This window comes from Ochotona curzoniae, unplaced genomic scaffold (genome assembly GCF_017591425.1).
Source record: "Ochotona curzoniae isolate NIBS_2020 unplaced genomic scaffold, NIBS_Ocur_1.0 contig_78, whole genome shotgun sequence".
NCBI lineage: Eukaryota > Metazoa > Chordata > Mammalia > Lagomorpha > Ochotonidae > Ochotona > Ochotona curzoniae.
Genome location: NW_024466559.1, coordinates 6,120,716 through 6,134,143, shown reverse-complemented (window position 1 = coordinate 6,134,143; position 13,428 = coordinate 6,120,716). Strand labels below are relative to the sequence as shown.

The following is a 13,428-nucleotide window of genomic DNA, read 5'->3' as shown; positions in this document are numbered from 1 at the left end:
CTCCGCTGGAACTGCTGCCTAGGCCCACACCTTCCTGCAGCTGCTGCTTTATCCCAGCATGCAGATGCTGACACTTGCCCAGGGAGGACACCCTGCAAAAGCCATGGCCTTATCTCCCGGTGCAGATGCTGACACACGCTGTCTTCTGGTGCCCCACCCCGACACATAAAATGTATAAACCCCCAGTGCTGTATTACCCCAGGCAGCCATTTCCCTCACACAGTCACCTCCTCTCCCTGTGTGGAAGTGGTTACGGGGCTGTCTCCCACAAGGGTGCAGTTCTACAGACTCTCCTGACATTAAACTCTTTGCCTGGACGGACAGGACGGTTTCTTTCTCTCTGTGTCTCTCTTTTTCTCTTTCTCTTTCTCTCTGCATCCACAGTGAGAGAACCAAGTGAAGATCCTGGCTCCTGGCTGTGGCCGTCTGGGGAGTGAAACAGCAAATCTCTATCGCTCCTTCTGTCTCTCCCCCCGCCCCCTCCGCTCCACCCCATAACTCTGTGAGAAGAGGGTGGACATCTGGCTGACAGCTCTTTCTGTCTCTCCCCCTGCTCCCCTCTGCCACACCCCATAATTCTGTAAGAAGAGGGTGGACATCTGGCTGACAGTTAGATGCTCCTGAAGACACTGTGTCTCCTAACAGCATGCGTGGAATCCAGTGCTAACACTGCTTCCAGCTCCAGCTTCCTTCCCCTTGTGCTCCCTGGAATGCAGCAAGAAGTGTCAAGAGGAAGGTCTCTCTTTGTCTGCCTGTCTCTTTCTTCCTGCTTTGCAGATACTAATAAACTATAAAAAGAAGTTAAGTGAAAATTCTAAGTCACAAACTGGAAACACTTGGGTCTGGCCTCAGCCAGAAACTTGAGTGCAAATGAGTCTTCATACCAAACCTCTGCTACCCGCCCCTGGCTTTTGAGCGAGAGAAAAGGGAAGCCATGAAAGCGTGACATTGGCCACACTGGCCACGCGGACCTATCTGCAGGCTTTGAACTTGCCCTGCAGCTTCGCTGTCTCCCTGCTGTTTGCCCACCTGGATCTGCCACTGTAAGTGATGCCCCGAGGACAAGCCACTCCAGTGCTCAGGGTGGCTGTCCCAGCACCCAGCAGGCACTTTCCTTCGGCAGCATTAGTGCTGGCATTTCAGAGATGCTCTGGGCAGACACATCCTATCAAGAAACAATGTGCTCATGTTCTGTGTGTCTCTGTAGTCAAGGCCTTGCTGTGTAGTTGCTTCAGGGACAGCACTAAAAGAGCATAGCCATGGTTCCCCCTCCCTCATCCTGGGCAAAGATCACAGCTCCCTCCCCCCAATCCCCCATACCCCCACCACCCCCGTCTTGGGGCTTGGTTTAGGAACCAGCATGAGGCCACAGCAAAGACAAGGCCATGAGAGATGTCTTCCCCCTGGGAACTGGGAGAGAAAGAGGACCACATTTCAGAACCAATGAAGGGAGACAGGCACTTCCTGCACTGTATCCAGGGAACAAGGGCTGTGGACAATGTGGGTTCAGAGCTGGAGAATTAATATTTTTAACTCCAGGTTCTTGCCATACACGAAGACAAACATGTTAAGTGTTCCATGTATAAAGTGTGCAAAAAGAAAAACTGTATTTAAAAGGTGAGAAAGTGAACAAACACATATACACATACATAATCACAGGTGAGTATAGATGAGAAATGCCCATCATGACTGGCCAGTGGCCACATTTAAAGGAGAAAGGGTGGGGAAGAGGGAGCACGTGCCAGCTGGTCCAGCCGTGGTCTGGGATGGAAAGCACAGTAAGCCCCTCCCAGCTGTGGTCTCCTCCTTGATGCTGCGACAGTGCATCTCCAGGCATGAGGCCACCTGGAAGTCACATGGCACTCCCTCAAGTTCCTCGTAGAGCTAATAGCTTGTTTTCATGGCATTCCCCCGACCAGGTCACAGATGAAACAGATGCATCCTGGGGAAGAGGGTGCATTTTGCTAGACAGGAGGGCAGGATTACCTTGTGACATCCACTTTGGCAATCCTGAACTAACTCCCTGATCATTTATCCCAAATCAGTGGACCTCCCATTGAAGGAAACTGTCTCCAAGATCCTCTGAGAAGACACCTCAGCATCTCCACGTTCTGTAAGTATATGACAAGAAGCAGGTGTTCAAATAGGCCGGGGTTAGCCCCTTTTCTGTGTTAGTTGATAGACTACTGCAGTAGGGGAAAGAAGAGGGAGAGGTAGAAGAAGAAGAAATGGGAGCAACAGCAAAATTCTCCTGTAACACCAGTTATTGTGATGTGGGAAGGATGCTTACTTTATTCATTTTGTTCTTGAAAAATTCATTTGAAAGCAGAGAGGCACAGGGAGGAGAGAGAAGGGATGGGAAGGGAAAGGAAGGGAAGGGGAACGAAGGGAGAGAAAGGACAGAGAGATAGGGAAAGAGGAGTTGTCTATCTTATGGCTTATGCCCAAAATGGCTGCAGCAACCAGACAGGGCCAGGCTGAAGTCAGGAGCCTGGAACTGCATCCAGGCCTCCCACAGGGCTAGTAGGAACATAACACTTGGGCTATCTTGTGCTGCTTTCCTGGGTGCTGGATCACCATGGTACTGATGCCCAGCTAGCTTTTCTTTCCTGTTGAACATTTTTGAGTGTTACATATCTGTGCATCCAAAGCACACATTAATCCACATAAGGGTTTTTGTCGTGGCTGTTGCTGTTGTTTTCAGTCACAAATTTCCTTGATTTCTAGCTAAATTTTGCCATTTTCTCATTCGGGGATTTATTTCTCAGATAGCTTTAGAATTTTTTCTTAGTCTGTCTCCAGATCAAAATGTTTCTTCCCACACTTCTGCTGCTTTCTTATCCAGCTCTATTGTGTTTTTTTTAAGATTTATTTATTTTTACTGAAAAGTCAGATATACAGAGAGGAGAAGAGACAGAGCAGAAGATTCACTCCCCAAGGGGTCGCAATGGCTGGAGCTAAGCCAATCCAAAGTCAGGAGCCAGGAGCCTTTTCTGGGTCTCCCACATGGGTGCAGGGTCCCAAGGCTTTGGGCCACCCTCGACTGCCTTCCCAAGCCACAAGCAGGGAGCTGGAAAGGAAGAGGAGCAGCCGGGAAACAAACCAGTGCCCATATGGGATCCTGGTGTGCAAGGTGAGGACGTTAGCCACTAGACTACTACACCGGGCCCTATCTAGCTCTGTTCTTACAGGAGAGGCACTTGGAAATGCCAAAACACACCGGCTATGGTCATGCTGTGGGTGACTGCGTGAGTTGTGAGTTTGGTTGTGTTCCTAAGGTCAGCGGAAGCGGCCATAACCCAGTCCCCACTCCAGCGGCCTCCTTCCTGACTTGGGATCTGAAGCTCACAACCACATGAACTAGCTTAGGAAGCCACTGTGGTTTTCCATCATTACAGACAGTCGTGTGGGCTGGGTGTCTTCCTTAGCTTGACAAATGTCATTGGTTTGGGCCAGGAAGGGGCAATGAAATGACCAAAGTATATAGTCCAAATACGTAGATGCCACATCAGCATAGACAGGCATAGCTCAGATTTTAAAATAAGGAGAGGACTAAGATCGGTGAAGCAGGACTGGGAGTAGCACAAGGAGGACAGAGCCAGAGGGGAGTGTTTCTCAGCACTGGGATGATGTGTCATATGCTACCATCAACCAGGACAGTATATACCAGGAGGGCACCTAATGCATAAAATGCCACAGTCCTAGGGCTTTGAATGAGCAAAGCACATGATTAATAACCTGAACCACAATAGCCAAATAGCTAATTAATTGTGGATGTCTCTGCTTAAAGATTCACCAATGATTTCTCCCCCAAAACCTACACAGCCTGAGGCTATTTCGATTTCCATGTGGAGGGAAAAGAGCTAATGATTCAGATATCTGACTTTTCTCTTGGCTGTCAGTGTTCAGTCTATTCTCACAGGACAGCTTTCATCTAAGAAGATTCTAGTCTCTTGAGCATTACTTCCAGTGAGTTGTTATAAATTCTAGGGTATTCCTCCAGCCTATCCCCCAAAATATAAGATCTTAAGGCAAATTCACAGCTAGATTTTTTTCTTTTTTACTTTAAGGTGTCTCTTCCTCCTTCTTTACAAAGACATCTTTAGATAAGAAGTAAAATTCCAAATTTATCTAATGCCCAAAATACAAGAGTTGATACAGCGCAGTCTTTTTTCAATTCCATGATACTTCCTTCTCCAGTTAAAAATATTATAAATCTGACATTCCCTTAAGAGTCCTTAAAGTTGTTCCACTGAAAAATCACAACAAACAGCTGTGAGTGAAGCCTTCTTCCAGGATTACTTTTGTCGCCCAGCTGTTAATTTCCAGCTGCTGAGATGTTTGATGGCATGTTACTCACTCTGTTGTTGACATGAGATATCACAGATGACAATAAAAAGGCAGGCTCAGTATAATGAGATAGAGAGAATTATGATCTGATCAATTTATACAATATGAAATCTTCCAAGAAACAATAGAGTGTATCATAAGTGTGCCCTAAACAGCAGACGGCACATATTTTCAAATAAAATAACTGCAGAAACCCAAGAATGATTGAATTTTGTCCATGAGTACAAAACCTCTTAGATATTCATAGGCTTTTGCTAGGAATTCATTTGAAAGGAAGATAGAAACAAAGAGAAAGATAGAATCTTCTATGGGCTTGTTCATTCCCCAAATGCCTGTGAAGACCAAGGCTTTCCCAGGCTGAAGCCAGGAACCTAGAATCCCACCCTGGTCTCGCCTGTGGCTGTCAGTCATCACCTGCTGCCTCCAAGGTGCTTCCTTTGCAGGAAGCTGAGTGGGAAGCAGAGCAGCCCAGCCTGCATCCAACACTCTGAAACAAGACATGGACCTCCCAAGTAGTGGTTTAACATGCTACACCAGAACACAGGCCTCTCAGATCTTCTTAACAGAATCTCCAAGGTGGGACTAGCTCTCACAGTCAACATGAAGAATGATAGCATGATTAGCATGATTATATCTTGTAATAACTAATAATAACCAAGGAGATTCCTTAAGAATGAGAATCAATAGACTTTGTCTATATGGCATCCTGTGGAATCACATTCCAATCCATGCCGTGTTCCATAGGGCCAAGACAGGCAGTGGAGCCCAGCTGGACAATTTCCAAATCTATTCTAACTTATCTTATGTAAGCACTACCTTCTAGCTGCTTGTCTTGTTCTTCGTTTTCTGTTCTTCATTCTACCAGGTTCTAGTTCACGCCCCAAATGTCTGAAATGGTTGGGGATGTGGCAGACTGAAGGCAGAAGCCAAGCTCTTATTGCAGGTCTCCTAAATGAGTATAGGGTCATCAGCAGTGAACTGGATCAGAAATGGAATAGCTGGGACCTGAACCTGTGCCCACATAGGATGCCAACATTGCAGGTGGCAGCTTAACCCACTGTACCACACAACACTGACCCCAAAGGTCTATATTCTTAAGTACTAGCTTCCACTATGTTTCAGAAATTTACTTAATCAATTCAATGGAAAGTTCACAAGTAGTAAATAAGAGAAAATGTGTACAGGATAAAAATAAATGGGATAACATTGCTGTCTCCTAGGTCGTAAAAACTCTGTTGGGCTCAGTGTGATGGCTCAGTTAACTAAATGCTTACCCTGCAAGCATCAGGATCCCTATGGGCACCAGTTCAGGTTCTAGCTGCTCTAGTTCTCATCCAGCTCCCTATTTACGGCTTGGGAAAGCACACAAGATGGCCCAAGTCCTTGGATCTTTGTACCCACATGGGAGACCCAGAGGAAGCTCCTGGCTCCTGGCTTTGGATTGGCTCAGCTCTGGCCATTGCATACATTTGAGGAGTGAACCAGGAGGTGGAAGATCTCTCTGTCTCTCTTCTCTGTTAATCTGCCTTTCAAATAAATTAAATACTTTTTAAAAAAAGATACAGATCACTCAACATTTTTTAAAAGTGTGTTGAAAAGAGAGAATACTAAAATCCCAAGATACAGAATCTTCATGCAATAAGGCATGAGTGTTCATTGGAGACTCTATTTCTCAGACAGATCTATGATGGAATATTCCAGCACATACCCATTCATACATAAATCTCTTATCCTGTGATGACTGCAACTCTGAAACTACCTTGGAGAAAGAAACACTGCCTGGTATTCTATGTCACCCTCTTAGTGGTCTCAGGAGAGCTTTCAGTTGTTGATGTGATTTTTCTGTAGCTTCCACATAACACTTTGTTTCTTCCCCTTCCCCTCACTACCATTTCACCATTGAAAGGCAACCCTCAAAGCTCCCCTGGCCCAGGTCTGCTATGGAGCCTCACACAACCCCCAAACAAATATAGCAAAGCTCCTCCTCCTTCCTCTGCCCCCATACACAAGCACTTTAACACTGGAAGGAGATGACAAAATGTCATCAGTGATTGCTCATAGCCAGCTGGGCTATTCGTCTTTGCGCATATATTGCCCATATTTTTCTAACAAACGTGTGATGATTACAAAAAAAAAATAAGTGCTAGCAACTTTTGAAAATAAAAAATTTGTATCAAGAGGGGCAGGTGTTTGGCCCCAGGGTTAAACCCAGAGTCACCCATACTCCATATCAAGAGTGTTTGAGTTTAGTGCCAGCTCTGGGTCCAGCTTCCTGATAACATACCCTGGAGGATAGCAAGTGAGAGCTCCAGTGGTCCCTGCCACCCACGTGGGAGGCCTGGATGGAATTCCTTCTTTGGGCCAACCTAGCCCCAGCTGTTATGGACATTTGAGGATGAAACCAGTGGGAGGGAGATCTCTTCGTGCCTATCTCTCTTTGCCTTTCAAATAAAGGAATGGTTTTAGGTTTTTGAGGGGATTTTGTTGTTAACTACCCTTCCTTGTTGATAGATTCAACCCTGGGAGGGGAACTCAAGACCAGATTCAATAATTCTGGGGAATAAGGGCGATGGCTTCCTTGGTATGCCCTGAGATGCTTGTTAATGCCAGAGTATACCAGTCCGACTCATCCATCATCCCATGAACTAGATGTTGCCATGGGGAATCTAAACATGCTCTCAGTCTAATAGACCTCCAAACAGGGCAGCAGCCTTCAGCAATATAGAGAATTCCTTCTTAGCTTGGGGTTCTGGGTTTTGATTGTTTTTTTTGTCTGTTTGTTTTGGTTTTGGTTTGTTTTTGTTTTTGTTTGGGGAGACATCCTCTCTTTATTATAGCACAACTCTCATCTTTCCATCTTATACTAGGTGAGTAATCCTAATTGTTTCAGGATGAGACCAACCACAGTGGCCCTCCTTTTCATTTATTTATTTTTTTAAGATTTATTTTTATTGAAAAGGCAGATATACAGAGAGAAGGAGAGACAACAAGAAATTCCACCCACTGGTTCACTCCCCAAACAGCTCAGTTGGAGCTAAGCCAATCCAAAGCCAGGAGCCAGGAGCCAAGACCAGATTGCCCATAGGAAGGCAGGGACTCAAGCACTTGAACCATCCTCTACTGCTTTCCTGGCTCATAATCAGGGAGCTGGATCAGAAGTGAAACAGCTGGGACTAGAACCAGTGCTCATATGGGATACCGGCGCAGACAGACAGAGGATTACGCAGAGGCTGTTGAGCCACCAAACTGACCCAGCTCCCTTCTATTTCTTTCTCACGGGAAGCATGGTGGCCTCTTGCTTAGACTATGACTATGACTATGACAAGTCTCTCACGCACTCTCTGCCTCCATTCCCTCCTCCCACACTACCCTAAACAGTTGCCACAGTGTTACTGCACCCAGGCTTGGCATCTCAACGCCTCCAGCTGGAATCCAAGAGCAGGTGCTCTTCGCTGCATGCCCTGGTTTTCAGTCAGGCTGCTTCTGACATGAGTTACATAGACAGATCCAGCAAGGGTGTGGGAGGGGATGACAAGCAGGGATTTATTTATGTAGAAACATTCATCCAGCTCCTTGCCAGGGCAGATCCTGTGAGTATTCGGGTCCCTGTCATCCCACATGGGAGATCTGGATTGAGCGTGCAGTTTCAGCACCAGTGCAGTCCCCACCATCGTAGGCATTTGGAGAGTAAATCAGTGTACAGTTGCTCTCTCTGAGTGTCTATTTCTGTCTATGTCTCTCAAATTAAAAAATAAATAAATAAATAAAAATAAAAACAAAAACAGTGCTCCCAAGTCTTCATGCATTGTTAATTCCATGTCAGTGCACATATTCTCATTTTAGCTATTTAGTTTTTGACAGACTTTGTGGCAGACACTGTGCCTTCCACAGCTTTGGAATTATCCGTGGCTAGAAAAGCTGAGCTCTGATACAAGGCTCAGGCACAGCAGCCCAGGAAATCTCTCTCTCCCAAGAGACAGGGTAGCCAACAGCAACATTCCCTCCAGAAAGCAATCACTTAGCTTAGAGACCAGCGACAGAACCACTTATCACCAAGCACAGGACAAATATTCCTTATCTAACATTCGAGGAAGTAGAAACCATTTCAGATTTCAGATTTTAGACTATTTACACACATACAGTGAGACATCTTGGAGACAGGACTCAAGTCAACAAACAAAACTCTTCTGTGTTTCAACCACATCCAACACGCATCAGCTGAAGGTAATCTATACAGTGTTTTGGGGGGCATCTATGTTTAGATTTTGACCCTTCATATGAGGTCAAGTGTGGAATTTTCCACTTGTGGCATCTTTTCAGAACTCAAAATGATGGCCGTTTCGGAGTGTTTCAAATTTGGGATTCCCAGATTTGGGGTGCAGGGAGAGAGTATGTTCAATTTGCCTCTATGGCATGCATCTTTCTGGGTAGTGCAAGCAGATTTCAAGGGAACCTGAAGGGGGAAGGCTTCAGCTACAGATTTTACACCCTAGCCATCTGCCCTCACTGGACCTCCTGAGCTGGGACACCTGTCGCTGGCACAGGATGCCTGCTTTGTTCCAGCTGGCCTGCCTGTGAACACTGAGTGAGTCTTTGTTATGAACCAGGTTGGGGAAAGTAGATGCAGGTGTGAGCAAGGTCCGGCCTCTGCCCCTATAGGGAATGGAGCCACATGTGACACCAAAGCACTGATATGTTCAAGTGCAAAAGTTTCACATTGGAGAGCCTACCAGTGAGGAGACTTTGGAATTTCTCCTCTCACCTAAAGAAGCCAACACCTCCACCCCAGCCCAGTGCATGCTGGGGGTTTGCTGTCCACCTCTTCACAGAGTGGACACACCTTCATGCAAGTGCAGGTTTGGTCACCATTCTTCATGGTTGATTGGCTGTAGATGACCGTGATGGCAAAGTACCTCCTAGGAAAAGAAGGAGCCTGTCCCTGGTGTTGTGAGCTGTATATACACAAAGACCAGGTGTGTGTGTGTGTGTGTGTGTGTGTGTGCGTGTGCGTGTGTGTGTGTGTGTGGGACTAGGGGGTGGTGTACTTTCCCAGCTTGTTTGTGACTAACAAAAATCAAACTTTTATTTCTCCTTCTCTGTCTCGCTGGGGTTGAGGAGTGTTTTCTGCTGGGGATCTCTGAGAAGAGAGGGCAGTTTGGAGTGATTTCTGACCAGAGCAGGTTTTGGCACCCTGCTAGGGAGCCTGTTGTGAGAACATGGGGCCGGCATTCCTGGGCTGCAGTCCAGCCCAACCAGATTCCCTGGGAGACGGAGACGGGCACCCAGGCTGTTTGCACAACACATTTTTAGACTCTGAATCACCCTGGGTTCAATTCTTGGTATCACTTCGCATTCACTTCCCAGAATCCCGTGACCTTGGCTTCTCCTTGCACAAACAAGTCTACACCTGTGACTTCCCAGTTCCCCCACCTTCAGGGAGCAGAGGAGCCGGGGCAGATGAAAGGGCTGCCTACATACAGCAGCAACAACTCACTACCAGGTGTGGGTCACAGGGTGGTGTCACTCCCTGCCCTCCTGCCCTACAAAAATGTACACAAGGCTGCCCTGGGCAAAATGGTGTAACAGGCTCAATCCAGCCAGGATTCTTCCAGGATTTCCCTGTGTCAACAAACTCCAGGTCAGTCTTCAATTCCTATCAAGCTGTGGTGTCACTCAAGAAGTATTCTTGGGCATTTACTGCAACAAACAGTATGTGCTAGGCCCTGGCCTGGGCAATGGGGATCTGGCCCTGAAGGAAGCAGACAATCCTCTCCCTCTTAGAGGAATAAAAGCTGCTGTGCCACTGGATATTCCTACTACAGAAGCTGTGGCTGATGACCCTATGCAAGTCTCCTGCAGGTCGCATAAAACTATACTAAGAAAATAAGGATGGAAGCTGAATATCAGTCAGGCATCTTCCGAAATCGAACAGCAAGCAATTAGCAATGACTAACATACTGCTTGGGGGCATGGGGAATTGGTGCCACTGCCTGCAGTGCTGGCATCCTATGTGGGAGCCAGTTCCAGTCCCAACTGCTGCATTTCTGATCCAGCTCCCTAAGTAACATGACTGGCAAAGCAGCAGAAAATGACCTAAGGCTTTGGGCCCCTGTACCCACATGGGAGACCCAGAAAAATTCCAGGCTCCTGGCTTTGGCCTGGCCCAGCCCTGGATTTTGTGGCCATTTGGGAGTGAACCAGCAGTTTGAAGATCTCTCTCTTCGCTTCACCCTCTCTCTGTAACTCTGACTTTCAGCTAAACGAGCAAATGATAGTCATAAAAACACAAATGCTGCTTGGGACACATCCCTTATGAACATGCCTAGTTTGAGTTCTGCTGTTTCTGATCTTAATTTCCTAATACAGACCCTGACAGGCAGCAGGTGATGACTCAAGTCCTGGGGTCTCTGCTATGAGAAACTAAGATGGAGGTCCTGGCTCCCCAGTTTCAACCTAATACAAGATCAGCTGTTGTAGACCCTTAGGGAATGAATCAGCAGATGGAAGATATCTGTGTGAGTGTGTTGCTCTGCCTTTCAAATAAAGAAAAAAAATTTTTTAAATCATGACCGAATTGTATTTAACTATCACCTACCTACCTATCTATCATATACCTATAAATCTATCTTTCTTTCTACCATCTATCTAGATATATATTTCTATTTATATCTCTATATCTCTATATATTCATACTTAGTCTTGGCCTGAGGCCACATGTCATTTCTTACAGGTATTGAAAGAATGAATTAATAGATGGGTTTTCTCTGTCTCTCACTGCCCCCGCCCCCACCTTTCTCTCTCTCCCCAACATCCTTTCAGATAAAATGAAATTAAGTGAAGAAAAAAGAATTCAATTACAGAGAAAACTACCCTGAAGCTCAGGGCCATGGAGAAGGGACATGTGCCCTCTTTCTCCAAACAGGTTATACTCAGGGATTTTAAAAGCTTATAGAAAATGCAATTAAAATATAAGTTTATTTTGGTGTTAAAAAAAAAAGCAAGCTGAAATCCACGCAGAGCTCTCTCACAACATGCCTGATCCATGAACTTCTTGAACATAAATACAGGACTATGTGAGAATCAGGCAATCCTCTGGTTCCCACTCCCAAACGCCCAGCTCAAGCTTTCTTTCTTGCTGGGCTACTTCTAAGTCAGGGACGTGTCCTCTCACTTCTTGGTTTGGTTCTTATTGTGTTGGTGTCAGAACCTCCCAGGACAGCTTCCCTGGTGGCCAGTCTGGGCTGTTTCATCAAAACCAGGTTCTATTGTTAATTTTTCAAGGTGACAGAACTCAGCACCAACACAAGAACAAGCAGCACCTCAGTGTCAACACCAGTGGTGCCTACAAGCCATGTAGCCCCCTCACCTCCCAGAAGCTCATCACAGACTTGGGTACTCATGAGTCTCACAGTCCTTTACTCTGATCTGTGTTAGAATTTCATTCCTCCAAGCCCAGCACAGTAGCCTAGTGGCTAATGTCCTTGCCTTGCACACACTGGGATCTAATATGGGTGCCGGTTCTAATCCTAGTGCCCCCACTTCCCATCCAGCTCCCTGCCTGTGGCCTGGGAAAGCAGTCAAGGCTGGCCCAAAGCCTTGGGACGCTGCACCTGTGTGGGAGACCTGAAAGAGGCTCCTGGCACCCAGCTTCAGATTTGCTCAGCTCTGGCTGTTACGGCCACTTGGGGAGTAAATCAATGGACAGAAGATCTTGCTCTCTGTCTCTCTTCCTCTCTGTATATCCAACATTCCAATTAAAATAATAATAATACAATAAGTCTTTAAAAAAATAAAAAGAGTTTCATTCCTCCCACAGAGGAATTTCATTCCTCCCACCTCTGGCTTTCCCTGTCTTTCTTGCGTTAAACCACACCCCAAGCCACAGGGCAATCAACTTTTGTAGCTCCTTGCAATAATACCAACTACACACTCCCAATGTGAAGCTTACTTTTGTAAAAGATGTGTTTCTTTATTTGAAAGTTCAGAGTTACAGAGAAACACACACACACATACACACACAAATTGGGATAGACAGAGAACAACAAGGAAAGCTTAGAACCAAACAGGAAATGATCAGCGTGGATCCACATATACCTTACTAGATAGGATACAAGGATTAGTTACTCCCCATTAGGGTATTGGAGATTTCTCTGCACACCCTTCTTAAAACTGTTCTGCACTTCAACTGTTGACATATGCCTTGTTAGAGTTATATGCCAGTTTAGACTATCCTAAAATCTACCAAGTTCAGCAAAATTAAGCTTCAACACTGTAAACTGCTGAATGCTAAAATGAAAATAGACACGAGACAGCTAAATAGTACCCTAGAGCCATTTTAAGGTATATAGCAGCCAGTTCTGTGTACAAACAACAATTGAAGAGTCAAAGAAGTAGTCACAGGATGTGGTTAAGAACTTGCATTATTATAACATATGGATTACTCAATACCATGTCAATTAATTCCATAATGTTGTAAATTGTTGTTGATGTTATGTTGTCGCTTCTAATTGATTGAGATGATATTCTGCCAGCTCTGCCATCAGACCAGAGATGATCTCCCCAGGAAACTGTTGAATTTACCTGGACAATAAGATGCTGGACTCTATGCTTGGTATATGCTTGCAACGAAAGAATCTTGACTGAATTTGAACTGCAATACTGCAACAAGGTGGAGGAATCCACCATGGGGAGAGGATATGGGGAGGGGATGGGGGAATCCCAGAGCCAATGAGAAACTGTGTCACATAATGCAACGTAATTAATAATAAAAAAAAAAAAATTCTGGGGCCCGGCGCGGTGGCGCAAGTGGTTAAAGGTCCTCGCCTTGCACGCCCGGGATCCCATATGGGCGCCGGTTCTAATCCCGGCAGCCCCGCTTCCCTTCCAGCTCCCTGCCTGTGGCCTGGGAAAGCAGTCGAGAACAGCCCAAAGCTTTGGGAAACTGCACCAGCGTGGGAGACCCGGAAGAGGCTCCTGGCTTCAGATCGGCATAGTATCGACCCGTTGCGCTCACTTGGGGAGTGAATCATTGGACGGAAGATCTTCCTCTCTGTCTCTCCTCTCTGTACATCCGCCTTT

At 46.0% G+C, this 13,428-nt stretch overlaps 1 long non-coding RNA gene across 3 annotated transcripts; it reads left to right on the top strand.

Moving 5' to 3' along the window:
- The first annotated feature begins 446 nt into the window (after positions 1-446).
- Positions 447-12,914, top strand: LOC121164449. 3 transcript variants are annotated; one of them, XR_005885098.1, is made up of 3 exons: positions 447-1,043; positions 2,046-2,113; positions 12,882-12,914. It is a non-coding gene; the product is annotated as an uncharacterized LOC121164449 (long non-coding RNA). The 3 variants fall into 3 exon arrangements; XR_005885099.1 differs by lacking the exon at positions 12,882-12,914 and adding an exon at positions 10,717-10,891; XR_005885097.1 differs by lacking the exon at positions 12,882-12,914 and adding an exon at positions 10,134-10,288.
- Positions 12,915-13,428: the final 514 nt, after the last annotated feature.